The sequence below is a fragment of the Eupeodes corollae genome, chromosome 1 (genome assembly GCF_945859685.1).
Source record: "Eupeodes corollae chromosome 1, idEupCoro1.1, whole genome shotgun sequence".
NCBI lineage: Eukaryota > Metazoa > Arthropoda > Insecta > Diptera > Syrphidae > Eupeodes > Eupeodes corollae.
Window position 1 is genome coordinate 274764657 of NC_079147.1, and position 15816 is coordinate 274780472.

The 15816-nt window shown below is 37.4% G+C and overlaps 1 long non-coding RNA gene across 1 annotated transcript; it reads right to left on the reverse strand.

Moving 5' to 3' along the window:
* Nucleotides 1-2448: 2448 nt before the first annotated feature.
* LOC129943092 (uncharacterized) lies at nt 2449-2891 on the reverse strand. Its single transcript, XR_008781163.1, has 3 exons — nt 2777-2891; nt 2619-2716; nt 2449-2567 (listed from the first exon to the last, which is right to left on the reverse strand). It is a non-coding gene; the product is annotated as an uncharacterized LOC129943092 (long non-coding RNA).
* Between the last annotated feature and the right edge of the window lie 12925 nt (nt 2892-15816).

A 15816-nucleotide genomic window follows, 5' to 3' on the forward strand; every position in this document is an offset into this window, starting at 1 on the left:
AAATAAAATATACAAATTAAATAAATATAACGCCATTATTTGAATATGAATCAAAGATTGAAAAATTGACTAGTTTATATTTCTAAGACTTCTAAAAGTTTTCTTTGTTATTTTTTTTTATTTTTGAAATGTATAATAGAAGAATAAAGAAGAAAACAATTTTGGTGGGCTGCTGAACTAGAAATACTCAGGAAAGGTTGAAGAAGACCTTTCAATCGTGCAAAAAAAACTAGACACCCCCAAGAATTGAGAATAGCCAAAAGATCCTCGATATGCGATATTTACTATGATGACTGCTACCACGAAAACCAACAGCGCTTATTTGGATGCGGATTCGTCATCGGAGCCAGACTTAGGCAAGAAGTCTTGAGCTATAGGTGCATCAATGAGCGCCTCATGACCATACGCATCAAGGCTAAATTCGGCAACATTAGCCTGATATGCGCGCACGCGGTACATGACTGTTTACCTCCGCCGGTTTACCTCTGCCAGTTTACCACCGCCAGTTTACCTCTGCCAGTTTACCTCCGCCGGTTTACCTCTGCCAGTTTACCTCTGGACAGTTTACCACCGCCGGTTTACCTCTGGACGGTTTACCTCCAGAGCAGGTAAGGTAGTTTAAAATGTGGCTTATTTTGCTCACAGGGTGCTTCTTAATTAATGCAAAGGCCGATATTTCTGCCTTTTCGTGTTTTATTTTATAGTGTCATTCGGCCGTGAGTTTATTTATTTTTAAATACTCTTACTCATGAATGTTTTTATGGTTAGTTTGTCGATTTGTCTATTGAAGAAATTTGAGCTTTGTTTGATTAAGTTGTTGAAGTTTTGAATGGTTGTTTTGATTGGTAACCCAGAGAAGAAGTACTATTGAGACTAGATGAACAAAATATATTACTGTGTAACTATAAATTTGTCCTATTCTTTGTCTTATGAAAGAAAAGAGTAGATATACTGTTCAAGGCAAACTTATGATATATTATTCTGCGCGTCTGGAAGTATCCTACTAACCCCGTCACACTTTAAAGAATCATTCGACTGAAATGCACTAATACGTGCATACCAAAGAAACTATTTACTTGAATGTGGGTGCAGTTACGTGTATCATAGTAGAGACGTTTTTTATGGGTTTAAACAACTTATACACTTTCGAAATCAATGTATGAAAGAGAAAACTAGTGAAATTGTGATGTAAGGTGGTTCTCTTCTCTCAGAATTTTTGGTGAAAGCAAAACCTTGACTACATTTATCTCTCTCTTGCACTTACAGAAAATTATTCAACGATTTAGTTGAATGTTCGCGCATCAGTTACCTATAATTGGTTGAGGCGATCGTCTAGTTTCTGCAAAACACAAACTAAAAAGTTGCTAGAATGGGCGACAGAATGGTTTCTGCATGTGCGTGGACTCTCATATAAGTCTATAGTGCTCAGTTTAGAAGTTTCCTTTTGATTTGTTGCTGAAAAGAACACATCAATTAGTGTTTCATAAGTATGTGGTTTATGTAAAACTTACTTTGAAGTAGTCCTGCGCCTGCCATCATGAGTCTTCTGGTCAATTATTGATTCTATTATAATTATAGAATTACTGGAATAGAGCTCGTAAGTCGGTCATGAATACAAAATCTTGGCTTCTAAGGTCATTTACTTTGATATTCTTTTTGGAGCCAAATTCCAAAATCTCAATTGCGTAGGTAAAGGTTTCCGGATTGCGCAGCCACAGAAGTTGACATTATGAATTCATGGAATTCAGCTTCTATTTTGCCAGTCTTTAAGTTTACTAAAATTGCCTGGAATTCTAAAGTAGGACATTATTTAAATTAATTATAATTTATTTTTAAAGAAGACATGCCAATGATATCCAACTCCCGTCATATATGTGCTATATTCTCTGAACAGGTTGCTTCGAAATCGAACTTCTGCCTAGTTACGTACCTCATGTCCATGCGTCGTTTGTATAAGCCTCAGCGGCAGCAGTAGTCCCTGTCTCAGCCAACTAAGTGTGCAAGTTGTAGTCATTTAGCATCAGCGTGACATTTGGAGCTACAAGCCTGGACCTTGAAGAAGATGTGGATTAAGTGAGTTGATAACGATATATGTAAATATTTCAATTCTTTTCTTTTACTTTCACAACTAATCGCCGCGCGCTGTTGCACTCTGTGGAATCAGAAGATGTTGCTTTTGTTGCTGCTGCAAGAGTAGTTTCTAGGGGCAGATGTCGCCGATCATGGTTCAACAGCAATTGGGGACAATCCATACAAATTGTTTAGAATTTATTGTCAATGTCCACACAATGTAGAGCGTCTGTCGTTAAAAACATTGATATAAGGTATTTTGATAGAAAAATATGATATAAAAAACTTACTTGTAAACAGCGGCCGGAGTGTTGAGCAAAGCTTAGCACTCCGGATTCCTTGAAGGAAGTTGGTTCCTGCATTATGCTATGAAACATCATCTAAATGAAACCGCTGACTATACAAACAATCAATAATTGTTACACCTGCAATATTACTTAATTTATTGTTTATTCCTTAAAATGGACTTGAATTACTTCATTATAAAGGTTTTTGTTCTAAAAAATATCAAATTATATTAAATATCGAAACAATTTAAAAAAACTTACTCTTAAAATCCCAAACGAATTGTTTTATTTTGCAAAATTAAAAGCTTGGAACTTACTTTTTTAGAGGATACGCTGCATTTCCTATGAACATTTTTGTCCTGAAAATGATTGAATTCTGTTAAATATTCAAACAAAACAAAAAAAATACAAAAACTTACTTAAATATCATATTTTGCTTTGAAAAATTGCACTGTGGAAGTGTCATAATTCATTTCATAAAGAATGAAAGAAAATTAAAAACAACACGAAACTAAATGTCAAAAGTTTTCTATTAGAAGGTATAATAAATAATAATAATAATAAATAATAAACTACCTTACCTGCTCTATAGGTAAACTTCGGCGCGCACGCCCTCACAGAAGAGAAAGACGACAACACCAAAGATATGTTCTTCGAGCTCCTAGGCAAAACATATGAGCAGTGCCCTAGCTACGATATTAAAATAGTCCTGGGCGATTTTAATGCCAAGCTAGGAAGGGACCACATCTTTGGTGGAATAATCGGGAAGAACAGCCAGCTCGACAACACTTCCGACAATGGATTCAGGCTCATAGATTTTGCTGCGGGGCGAAACGTCATGGTAGCCAGTACGCGTTTTCCACACCTCAATATCCACAAAGGAACTTGGACTTCTCCAGATCAATCTACCGTCAACCAGATTGACCATATTGCGATCGACGCCAGACACGCTTCCAGCATTATGGATGTACGAACTTTCCGAGGAGCTAACATCGACTCGGACCACTACCTCGTTGTAGCCAAGGTAGCACTTCGGATTTCCAGACCCAAGGCAAAACAGGGAGGTGCTGGGAGAAGATACAACGTCGAACGGAGAGGGCATGAGAAGCGTGCGGTCGAAGATGTTGAGAGGTATAAAAGCAGGAATGAGGTTCGAAAGTTTTATTAACAGGTGAAACGAAATTCACAGGTACATAAACCTAGAACCGAAGGCTGCAAAGACGAAAGTGGAAACATCACAGTGGAACCGCAGTCAACGCTGAGGATATGGAAGGACCACTTCTGCAGACTGTATAACAGCGACGAAGAACTGAATTCCGCTATCAGGCAGGATGATCCATTCAATATAGACGACGAAAGCCAGCAATCCCGTCCTCCCGACTTAGACGAAGTAAAGATTGCCATATCTAAGTTGAAGTCTAATAAAGCCGCTGGAGCAGATGGCTTGAATGCCGAGCTCTTTCAAGCAGCTGGAGATAAGTTGGTTAGGAGCATGCACCAACTTATCTGTAAGATATGGTCGGAAGAAAGCATGCCCGATGAATGGAACCTCAGTATTGTTTGCCCGATCCTTGAAAAAGGAGACCCTCTAAACTGCACCAACTATAGAGGAATAAGTCTACTTAACATCGCCTATAAAATCTTCTCTGCCGTAATATGTGAACGTCTAAAGCCCATCGTCAACAACCTGATAGGTCCTTATCAGTGTGGTTTTAGACCAGGAAAGTCCACAGTTGATCAAATATTCACATTACGGCAGATCCTTTAAAAAACTCAAGAGCACCAAATCGACACCCACCATCTTTTCATCGATTTCAAGGCCGCATATGACAGCATCTACAGGGACGAGCTGTATAGAGCCATGTCTAGTTTTGGCATCCCTGCCAAACTCGTCCGTTTGTGCAGGATGACCATGGATAATTCACGCTGCTCCATAAAGGTTGGAAACAACTTAACAGAACCTTTTGATGTCAAAAAATGTTTTAGACAAGGTGATGCGCTGTCATGCGATTTTTTAACATCGTACTTGAAAGAATAGTGCAGAGCTAACAAGTCAACAAGAGAGGCACTATTTTTCAAAAGTCTGTCCAATAACTGGCATATGCTGATGACATTGACATAATCGGAAGAACTCAGCGTGATGTCAATGGGGCTTTTGTGAGTATTGAGGCAGAGGCCACAAAAATGGGTTTAACGGTTAATGAGGGCAAAACAAAGTACATGCTGTCGTCTAGAAAGGACATACAACACCGACGTTTTGGTTAAAACGTCACAATCGACAGACGTAACTTTGAGGTAGTCAAGGACTTCGTCTACCTAGGCTCCGTTGTAAACGCAAAAAACAACACCAGGGCTGAGATCAAAAGCAGAATAACTCTTGCTAACCGCTGTTTCTTTGGACTAAGAAAGCAATTGAGTGGTAAAGTCCTCTCTCGAGGGACCAAAGTGTTGCTATATAAGACCCTTATCATCCCCATCCTGCTATATGGTGCAGAAGCATGGACCATGACAAAAGCGGATGAAAGCACCTTATGTCGCTTCGAGAGAAAAGTTCTTCGTGTGATCTACGGTCCCGTATGCATCGAAGGGGAGTGGAGGAGAAGATGGAACGACGAACTGTACGGGCTGTACAGCGACGTAGACTTGGCCAGAAGAGTAAAAGTCCAACGACAATGCTCCGGCCCGAAAAGTCTTCGAATCCGCACCCACAGGACAGCGCAGTAGAGGAAGACCGCGGATCAGGTGGCGCGCACAAGTGGAAGGTGATCTCAACCAACTTGGAGTGCGAAACTGGAGACATCTAGCTAGGGACCGAGCTAGATGGAGAAGTTTGTTGGGTGATGCCCTAGTTCACACAGGACTGTAGCGCCACCTTAAGTAAGTAAGTAAGCAAAAGATCCTCATGGAGATTCTTCTGTAGTTCAATAGAAGAACCCTCGGAGGCATCAATGATAAGAAAGATTCTCTCGACAAATCCAACAATGCCTTGTTGTCTTAAAAACTCAGATGGTACATGGACGCTTAACCTGCTACTAGACACCCACTTCCCAGATGGCTCTCTATCCGTTAATACAACGAACAGTCCTCGGTCGGGTATTAACTTAACTTTTCCTCAAGGTCTGGTTACAAAAGAAAAATTAACGTGGACTCTGAATAGTTTCGAATCTTATAAATCTCCAGGCCCAGATCAAATCGTACCAGCAGCTGAGCTACAACGCACCATCGATATAACTTTGCCCATCATTGAGATGATCTTCAAAAGTTGTCTAGATCTGTTCTATGTACCTCAGTGATATAGAGAAGTGAATGTAGTTTTCATTCCCAAGTCGGGCAAATGCTCGCATGTCAATCCTAAAGACCTAAGACCTATTAGCCTATTATCTTTCATTCTCAAAACTCTGGAACGATTGATCGATATCCATATACGTAACAACATTGAGAAGAGACTATCAAAGTCTCAGTATGCTTACTGCAAAGGGAAATCGGTAGAAACAGCCTTGCACAGTCTGGTAAGAACTATCGAATACTCCCTAGAGAAAAAGGAATATACTATGGTGGCCTTCTTGGATATTGGGGGCGCTTTCAACAACGTGACGACCCTGAACGTCGAATACTCACTCTGTGAGTTGATTAATCTATTGCTAAAAAGCAGGATCATCAACTCTAAGATGGGGGATTTTTGTACGAAAAGGTCTGTCGGTAGAGGCACTCCGCAAGGTGATGTTCTGTCCCCTCTCCTGTGGAACATAGTAGTTAACGAACTACTAATATCCCTTGAGAGGGAAGACTACAGAGTGGTCGCGTATGCCGATGATGTTGCTATCGCCGTCACAGGGGAACATCCTAATACACTGAGAGACCTCCTCCAAAATGCACTCAATATGCTCACTAGATGGGCTGATCACTGCGGACTTAGTATTAATCCTCAAAAAACAGACCTCGTCCTTTTCACACGGAAATAAAAGATCCCAGTAATTATACCTCCTTCAATAAAAGGTGTACCACTAATTTTTACCAATGAAGCCAAATATCTTGGTCTGATATTGGACAAAAAATTATGTTGGAAATCTAATATTCAGAGTTAAAACAAAATTAACATTTAATTATTACAGAACAAAAAATAAAATGAGAACGTTTACGATAGTGATGGAGCACTGGTTCTAAACAATGATTTTAATCCCACCTTATTCAAATTTAAATCTACCGATGAACAGTTTAAATTATATAAAGTGCTCATTCGACTTAAAGCTTCATTTTTCCCATAGTTAGTTCTATGAAAGTCAATATGTATAAAACCAAAAGAACGTAGGTGATGAGTTCCGCCTTGGTAATTTAAATGTACACAAGATAGCAAATAAGGTGCATCAATTTCACCATTAATAAGTTGATGAAAAAATACTATGTCTTTATTAACCCGCCCTTGATGGAGATATTGCATTTGAAGAAGTAGAATACGATGTTCATAGGGAGGCAGATCAAAGGGATCTTTCCAAGGAAGACCTTTTAGGGCAAAGCGAATGAAATTATGTTGAATTGATTCAATACGTTTTCTATGAATTTCGTAATAGGGAGTCCATACCTGCGAAGCATATTCAAGATGAGGACGAACATGGCAATTGTACAAAGAAAATGTAACATAGGGATCATTGAACTCCTTTGCCCAGCGTCAGTCAGTGTTTACATACACAGTCAACTTCATAACCTTGTTCTTAAGCGTTTGAACATATGTTTGAGAATGTGAGGAGATTAGTAACGGTTGATCTTTTTTTCACAAAACCATATTGCTGTTCGCAAATGAGATTTTTACTAAAAAATGCTACACTTTCACAAACTTTCTATCTCCTCTAGGCACATCTGACCATTGTGTTATATCAGCAAATTTCTCGTGTCAAAACTGTTCAGTTAAAGAAAGAGCTCCTAAGAGAACCGTTTGGCAATACGAGAAAGCCAACTGGGACGGCCTCAACAATTACTTCAGGATCTTTAACTGGTCACTATGCTTCCTCGATAGTGACGCTAACGCCAGCGCTGATATGATCACAAGTTTAATTCTCCTGGGAATGAGAACTTTTATACCAAACAGGGTTAAAAGTATCAGACCCAAGGAAAACGCTTGGTTTGATGCGAGCTGTGAAGAGGTTATTAGCGCCAAAGAGGTAAGTTTCCGTTGCTATAAAGCCAACCGTACTGAGGAAAGCCGGAAAAAGTTCAAACAAGCCAGGAAGGCCTGCAACGCCCATATTCGACGGACCAAATTTTTACATGAACAAAATTTACGGCAAAAAATACTGCAATGTCCCAAAGGCAGTAAAAATTTTTGGTCATTTGTAAAAAACATGAGGAATTCTTCCTCTTCTTCGGTTCCTACCCTCGTTGTTAATGACACTCCTTTTGTTAGCTCTTTAGAGAAAGCTAATCTCTTTGCTAGGCAGCTCGCCGCCAATTCAACGCTGCCAGAGAGTGTTATGACTCCGTCTGTACTTGAGCGACTTAGTGATTCTATGGGACCAATCTTTTTTCGCACTCGTACTGTGGCAAGAGTCCTAAGAGATCTAAACACACATAAATCCGCTGGTCCGGATGGTATCCCCGCTATTGTTCTGAAGAGGTGTTCTTCAACGCTGGCAAAACCACTGCGTAAGTTTTTTCATCTGTCCTACTCCTCAGGTCTCGTTCCGAGCGGATGGAAAACGGCATTTGTCCAGCCTATTCCCAAAAAAGGCGAATCTTCCAAACCCTCTAACTACCGACCGATTGCACTTACGTCCCTTCTTTCCAAGGTCATGGAAACGCTGATTAATTATCAGCTCAAGAAATATCTTGAAGATCGAAAGCTTCTTAATGACCGGCAATACAGCTTTCGTAGCAATAGGTCCACTGGTGATCTCATGGTTCATCTCACCGAACAGTGGAGCAAATCTTAACATCGTTTTGGAGAAAGTAAGATTATTGCACTTGATATTTCGAAAGCATTTGATAGGGTTTGGCATCAGGCTCTCTTATCGAAAATGCGTGCATTCGGTTTTCATGAATCCCTGCTTCATTGTTCAATACAAGTAGTATTGGATGGATTCAAGTCTGAAAACCATAAAATAAATGCTGGTGTGCCCCAGGGCTCTGTTTTATCTCCAACACTCTTTTTCATTTTTATTAATGATCTTCTGTCTGCAACATCTAATCCAATACATTGTTTCGCTGATAGTACTCTTAGCTGTTTATATTCGTTTTCAGACTCACATCCCTCTTCTTCGGATGTGGAACTGCAACGACAAAATATGATAAGCTCATTAAATTCCGATCTAAACAGCATTGTTCAATGGGGATTAAAAAACCGCGTGGAATTTAATGCTTCGAAAACCCAATGCTGTCTTGTATCGTTAAAGCGAGATATACCCCCATTGCCATTATCCAGGGATGGCACTTGCATCAATGAGACTAAACACCTCGATATTCTCGGTATGTGTGTCACCAACCACCTCTTATGGAATGATCACATACGCGATGTCGCCAAAAATGCCGCAAGGTGTTTGGGTTTTCTTAGGCGATGCAAGAAATATTTCACCCCTTCTGATCTGGCTGTTATCTACAAGACTTACATACGTCCAAAGCTTGAGTATAACTCCCATCTCTGGGCTGGTGCTCCTGCAACTTACTTAAGCCTCTTGGATAGTATTGAACGTAGAGCATTTAAATTGATAGGTGATAATATCATCATAAGTTCATTTACTTCGCTTGAACATCGTCGTAAGGTCTCTTGTCTGACCCTTTTTTACCGTTATTTTAACGGCTTATGCTCTAGTGAAATAGCCAGTTGCATTCCTCCCCTTAAACAGTTCAACCGTAATACTCGCGCTTCGGTCGTACTGTCAAATACAGAGATTCGTTCTTTAGTCGTACTACGCGAATGTGGAATGCCTTACCACACTCTGTCTTTCCTAGTCATGGCAATATTCAGGAATTCAAAACCAATGTGCACCGACATCTCCTTTTAAACCCTCTCTCCTCTTCCTAGTGCTCACACTGTGCATCTGCATAATAAGGGTTGTAATATCCCCTTGAGTGTGTGTTTATTATAAAAAAAAAAAAAAAAACAACTTGTTCAAACAATTTAGAAATGCAAGAAAGCTTTGCAATGGGCCTGTAGTTTGTTATATCCGCCTTATTACCTTTCTTGAAAATTGGTGTTAGAAATTACTTCTTCCATATACTGGGAAATTTGCCTGTTATTAGAGAAAGTTTGAATAAGAACGTATGGTGTTCATCGGGGGAGTACAATCGGGACCGGCTGAGCAGTCATCATTCAACGGACCTATAAGATCAAGGACCGTATGTACTGTGCTACAGGGATGTGACTACAGCTAGTTTGCGAAAAGGAGTGAAGGTTATGAAAATATACTTCATCAACTTCTTGAGGGCTATTAACAAATGACTCACCGAAATTTGTTGCGAAAGCGTTACAGATATCAGCAGTTGTATCTAACGAAAGGTTCTTGTAAGTGAAGTTAGCTGGAAAGCCATCTGATTTTTTCTTTAAGTTTCAAAGTTCCCAAATTTTTTTAGGATTCTCTTTCAAAGAGGTGCCCATATCAGTAACATAACAAGCGTATACAAAATTAGAAAGATACTTAAATTCATTAAATAATTCAACATAAACAGAGAAGTTGATTAGAGACAGAGTTTTGAGATAAGTTTCCCATGCCTTATTTCTTTTCGAAGTAAACTCAATTCTTTTGTGTACCAAGGTGGTTCAAGTTAATATTTCTTGATTTCTTAAAAGGTAGATTTTTTTCTAAACAATTATTAAGGATCTTATAAAAAATTGAATCTGCTTCGTCAATGTTAGAAAATGCTAAAGTATCAGCAATTCTAGAAATGGTTAAATCTTTAGACAACAACTGGAAATTAGCTCTTTTGAAGTCAAAATTATAAAGGCAATCAAAGGAATTACTGTGTTCAGTAAGGTGATTACTTAAGTCAAGAAAAATGTCCAGGTGGGTGATATTTATCAATATTAGTAATTCCTAATCTAGATTCTAGAACAAGAGTACCTACTAATAGCGTCAGAAGAAAATACTAAATCGAAAATTCGATTTTTTGAGTTTTTAATACAGCTTGTTTGCTGTAAGTCAGTAAGAAGGATTTTATCGAGAAAAGATAGTTCCAATTGTGAAGAACAGAGAGACGCTTCAAGGCAAGATCCGTTTTCAAATGGAATCCAGTCAATTTGGGGTAAATTAAAGTCATTTTTATTATTACCATTGTCTTTACACATACCAGTTTAATTGATAATTCAAATGGAAAATATACAGAAGAAAAGAAATATGTATTCTTTACACATCCACCTAAATCCTTTGCATTACCAACATGACGATCGTTTCTGTAAACTTCGAACTCTTGGCTAAAAAGTTCTGTGTCGGAAAAACTTGAATTAAGAAAAGTTTCTGTCAAAGCGAATACGTCATGTGGAAATTATTGGGAGTTGAGAAAAATGTCAGCAGTCTTACTACGAAGTCCCCTTACGTTTTGGTTAAAGAGGGCAAGTTTGTTGAGTTTTTTGGCTTGGTTTTCAAAGAAACACCTCGTTTTTGACTTTGTGTAAATTCTTTGACTAAAGTCTCTTCACATTTAGTTTGAAATAGATCGGAGTTTAAAAACTTTAGCTATCTTTAAAAAAAAAATTAGATAAGTAGATTTTAGCTGCATCTCCTTAGAACTTTTAGGTGCTTATATGGTCTCAATTTTCATTTCAATCATTTGATACTTCTGTAACTAAAGAGTGGTTAAATTTTATGGGCTGATGTTGAATGTGTTCCACACTTAACTGTCAAGTGCATTTTATTTGATATTTCTTAATTTCAGACGAATTATATTTCAACCATGAAAAGATACACAATCCAGCAATCCAGCGTTTAACTTATTCAAGCTTATTATGAAAATAGGCGTACAATGTTTATCGTCCAATTCATGATTTTTTCAGTCAATTTAATCGTTCAAACGTGCTTAAGATCGGAAAAACCGTTCAAAAATTTGAGAAAACCGTGGCTGTAGAAGATCTGAAAACACCAGTGCTAATAGCTTGTACGTAGTGTGGCTGAATAGCCGTCCACCTGAACTCGTCGTCGTGCCCAACAAGTGCAATTATAATAGCAATTGGAAAAGTAATCACGCTCGTCGTTGAAGAACACAATGCATGAGGACCTGCATTTACGCTTTAAAAAAGGTGCAATTGACTCAAGACTTAGGCTGCTTGACCATTTTAAGCGTTGTCAATGGATAGAATGATGGCAAGAAATGGAAACAGTAGTTAATTAATTTTTCGAAGAAAATCATCTTAAGTGATGAGGCACATTTGTATCTCAGTGGATTCGTTAATAGTCGAGATCACGGCTGACATTTAGTCGATATTATCTTCCATATATAATTGACAATAATTTCCTAGATAATTTGTGTTTTATTCAAAATCAACATCGGCTCTTAAATTATTTACTTGTAACCCATTTAGTCAGAAACAAACATCATCGCCGAAGATGATTTTCAAATTCTATAACAAAGCATGAATTGTTTAAATACATTTTGACGATTGGTAAACGTTTTTTTGGTATTAATCTCCGCATCATGGTTTGGCAAAGTATAACACAAGTATAACAAAAGTCAAAAACACTTTATTTAAATGACAGGTAGATTGACAGCAAGTAGTACCCGTGGCATGATGGTTAGTGCGTTGGACTGTCATGCAAGGGGTCTTGGGTTCAATCCCTGCCTGTGCCACCTTAATTTAAAAAAAAAATAATTTTCGCGGGTACTGCCTCTTGCGAGGAATTGACAAATCCTTCAAGAGTAATTCTTGTCATGAAAAAGTGCTTTCTCAAACTAGCCGTTCAGATTCGGCCTAAAATTGTAGGTCCCTTCCATTCCTGACAACAGTACTCGCACACAGGAATGGTTGAGAGTTGTAAGCCACTAGGCCCTGGTTCACAACGGACTGTTGCGCCACCCCATTTGATTTTTTTAGATTGACAGCAAGTCCACGATGCTTGGAATTTCTGCAGATAGCTTTCTGAACGCGTCTGCATTAATCATACGTTTACATGATCAATCTTACTTCAATGATTGTCGATTAAAGTAAAATTGATTGTTGGTAGGGCCATAAATGTAACTCACAGTTAAAATTGACATATTTATGGTAATCAACAAAAAATTGAGTTTTTTCAATTTTACATGACAGAGTTTTGATACAGTTGTGGGTACATCAATACTCAATGTCTAAGTTTACATTTTGTAAGACGGTATATATTTAGGCAAGATGTCTGATTTTTGACAACGCTCACGAGATTTTTTAAGTTTGTTTATGAATTTTTACGAAGAAAATGATTGCTAGAAGCAAGCATTGTCAATGTTCTCATTTCCATTCATGGTATTACAGAAAAAGGCGTCAATTATACTTGGTAATAATGTGTAGGACCCCTTAGAGCCGGGAGCTTAAATATGAGTTAAGTTGAAATGACACTTTAGACTTTAACGCCACATGTAAACATAGTAATATGTTATGTTTATCTGTAGTTTAGAAACTTGCTTTGACTCTTTGTAAACCTGCATTGAGTAGAAAATTCGTACTCGGGCAGCGGAGTTATCTGAAACGAATAGTTGGTTCGACAGAGACCTCCATGATATGATGTGTATTTTTAATGCATAATAATCTTACAGTTTGTTTTTGATTCTTAAATTTAAAAAGCAAATTCAAAATTAAAATGGGAAAGTTAGATATACACGAGCTGTCAAAACCAAATGTCAGTTCAATTCAACTTTAATTCCAGGCATAGACTCACCATATAAAGACCGGAATCTTTCGTACGTTTTACCCTCCAACACCTATGTGTTTACATTGTTGTATTTGTAATTTTGACATTAGGTCCATTTTAACATATGAAATCCAACAACAAAGACATGGCTCTTTTCGGTTCAGTGTGGGAAATTTTAGGACAAGATAACGTCAACGAAGTGACCAAAGCTGGAGAAGGTATCTGGGTTGACGCTCTGTTCGCTCATACACCACCATATATATGGTGTGTCTATGATTCCAGGTCTCAACTCAAATGACATAAAACCAGGGTCGGAAATCTTTTTCTATTTAATTGGAATGCTCAATTCGTCTTCTTTAAGTATAAGTAAGAAGCTAGTTATAGCCATCATTAGTTTTCATCGTTGAAAATGTTGTTTTGAGAATTGAAAACTAGTTAGAGAGTCAAACTACTAAATAAAGTTTATTGGTTGCAAACTTTTTCCAAAAAAAACATATTATTTAACCTATAACTTTTCTTTTAGTTCATTTTTAATTTTTTAATGATGAAATCGTATTCAATAGACAGCTGATTGTGGATTTTTCATTTTGGAACATAATCGTTCCACTAAAAGCGTTCCATTTTCTTTGCATATTCACCTGTCAGTTTTTTTTTCAATGATCAAGTCTTACCTTAATGGCTCAGTTCTAGCTATTATTGGTTTTCATTATTGGAATTTTTTGGTAGGTCGTTTATAGTCATAATTAAAAAAATGAATATAGTTTCCTGATTGAAATCCACCGACTAATGTTTACTGACAGAAATCTGTCATTGGAATAGTGTAAAATTAGAACACAAATCAGTGTAACGATTCATTTTACTTTTGAATTAAAAAGTATCAGCTGTTGAGGAAAACGAATTTCCGTCCGAAAAATAAATTTGTAGCGAAAAATAACTAAGCAATTGAAACTTTTTTTTTCCCAAAAAAAATATTTGTATTATTTCCGATTAATCTGTTTATAAGTTTCACTATTCAAAAAAATCAAATGGGGTGGCGCAACAGTCCGTTGTGAACCAGGGCCTAGTGACTTACAACTCTCAACCATTCCTGTGTGCGAGTACTGTTGTCAGGAATGGAAGGGACCTACAATTTTAGGCCGAATCCGAACGGCTAGTTTGAGAAAGCACTTTTTCATGACAAGAATTACTCTTGAAGGATTTGTCAATTCCTCGCAAGAGGCAGTACCCGCGAAAATTTATTTTTTAAATTAAGCTGGCACAGGCAGGGATTGAACCCAAGACCCCTTGCATGACAGTCCAACGCACTAACCATCATGCCACGGGTACTGACAAAAAATTATTAATCAAAATAATAATCAGATATCCATTCAATTCATTTTCGGGATTGATTTCCATGATAGCTACCACTGGCATCTAAACCCTTGATTTCAATCAGAAAATGCTGGATTCGATTTAGGAAATTTGCATCCAATGATACATATACATTTTCAATAAGAGCTATACAAATAAATCTGTCAAAACAATTTGAAAGGTTGGACCCCTAATGGAGAAAAGACACAAATAAGACTCCGTGTTTTCCGAGTTACCATTTCGATGATTCTGAGGGAAAAAAGTTGAGATTTTTAAGAAACAAAAATATTACAAATTCTATTCAACAAATTAACACTACGCAAAACAGAAGAATTTGCCAGTTATAGCTATCATTGAATACAATCCGGAACATTGAATGGATATTTGACTATCTTACTCTTTGATTGGAAATATGAAAATACTGATCGATCAGAATTTCCATGCAAACAATTTTTTAACGTATTTTCTTGTTTTCCGGACGGAAATTCATTTTCCTGAATAGCTGATACTTTTATGTTCAAAAGTGAAACGAATCGATCCACTGATTTGTGTTTCACTTTCACGAAATCACAATGACGGATTACTGTCTGTAAACATTTTTCAGTGGATTTCTCATTTTTTCAATGACAGACATTTATATTAGACGTTGTAGCGACCTGTCAAAAAAATTGGAATGACTGGTTTCAATGATGAAAACCAATGATAGCTATAATTCGCCCCTAAGAAACCACATATTTCTTCTTCTAACAACTTAAAACACGAAATACAACTTAATTTTAATACCTTTTACGCCTAGGTTAAAAACACCTTTTCATGCACTCGGGACTTTCTTCCGTTTCTTAAGGACTCATTTTGAAGAAATAAAAATTGTACTCGAATAAATATTTTCACATAAACAAAATACTAATGCTCTCATCCATCTCTCTAGAATTATGTTTCCTTCAAAACCAGGCCAAAGAAGATCCTGCGGACACGCAGACTAAAAATAAACATTTGAATCCAAAAAGATATATGAATGCCAATAAACTATAAAGGACTCTACTCAATGTACCTATGTATCTATTCATCATCACAAAATAGTTCACTCATCGTATGATGATGATATGTCCTTTTCTGTATGATGTTCGTTTTAAGACTTTAGAATGAGCGTAAACTACCTATATCAATCAACACAAAAATTGTCGTCCTTACGATTCTTTAGTACAAAATGAAAAAGCAAAATAAAAACACAAAATATCAACGTCCTTATAATGGAGTCTCTCGGTGTCCTTATTCTTTGTGAATACCAAATTCACTTGATTTTATATGTT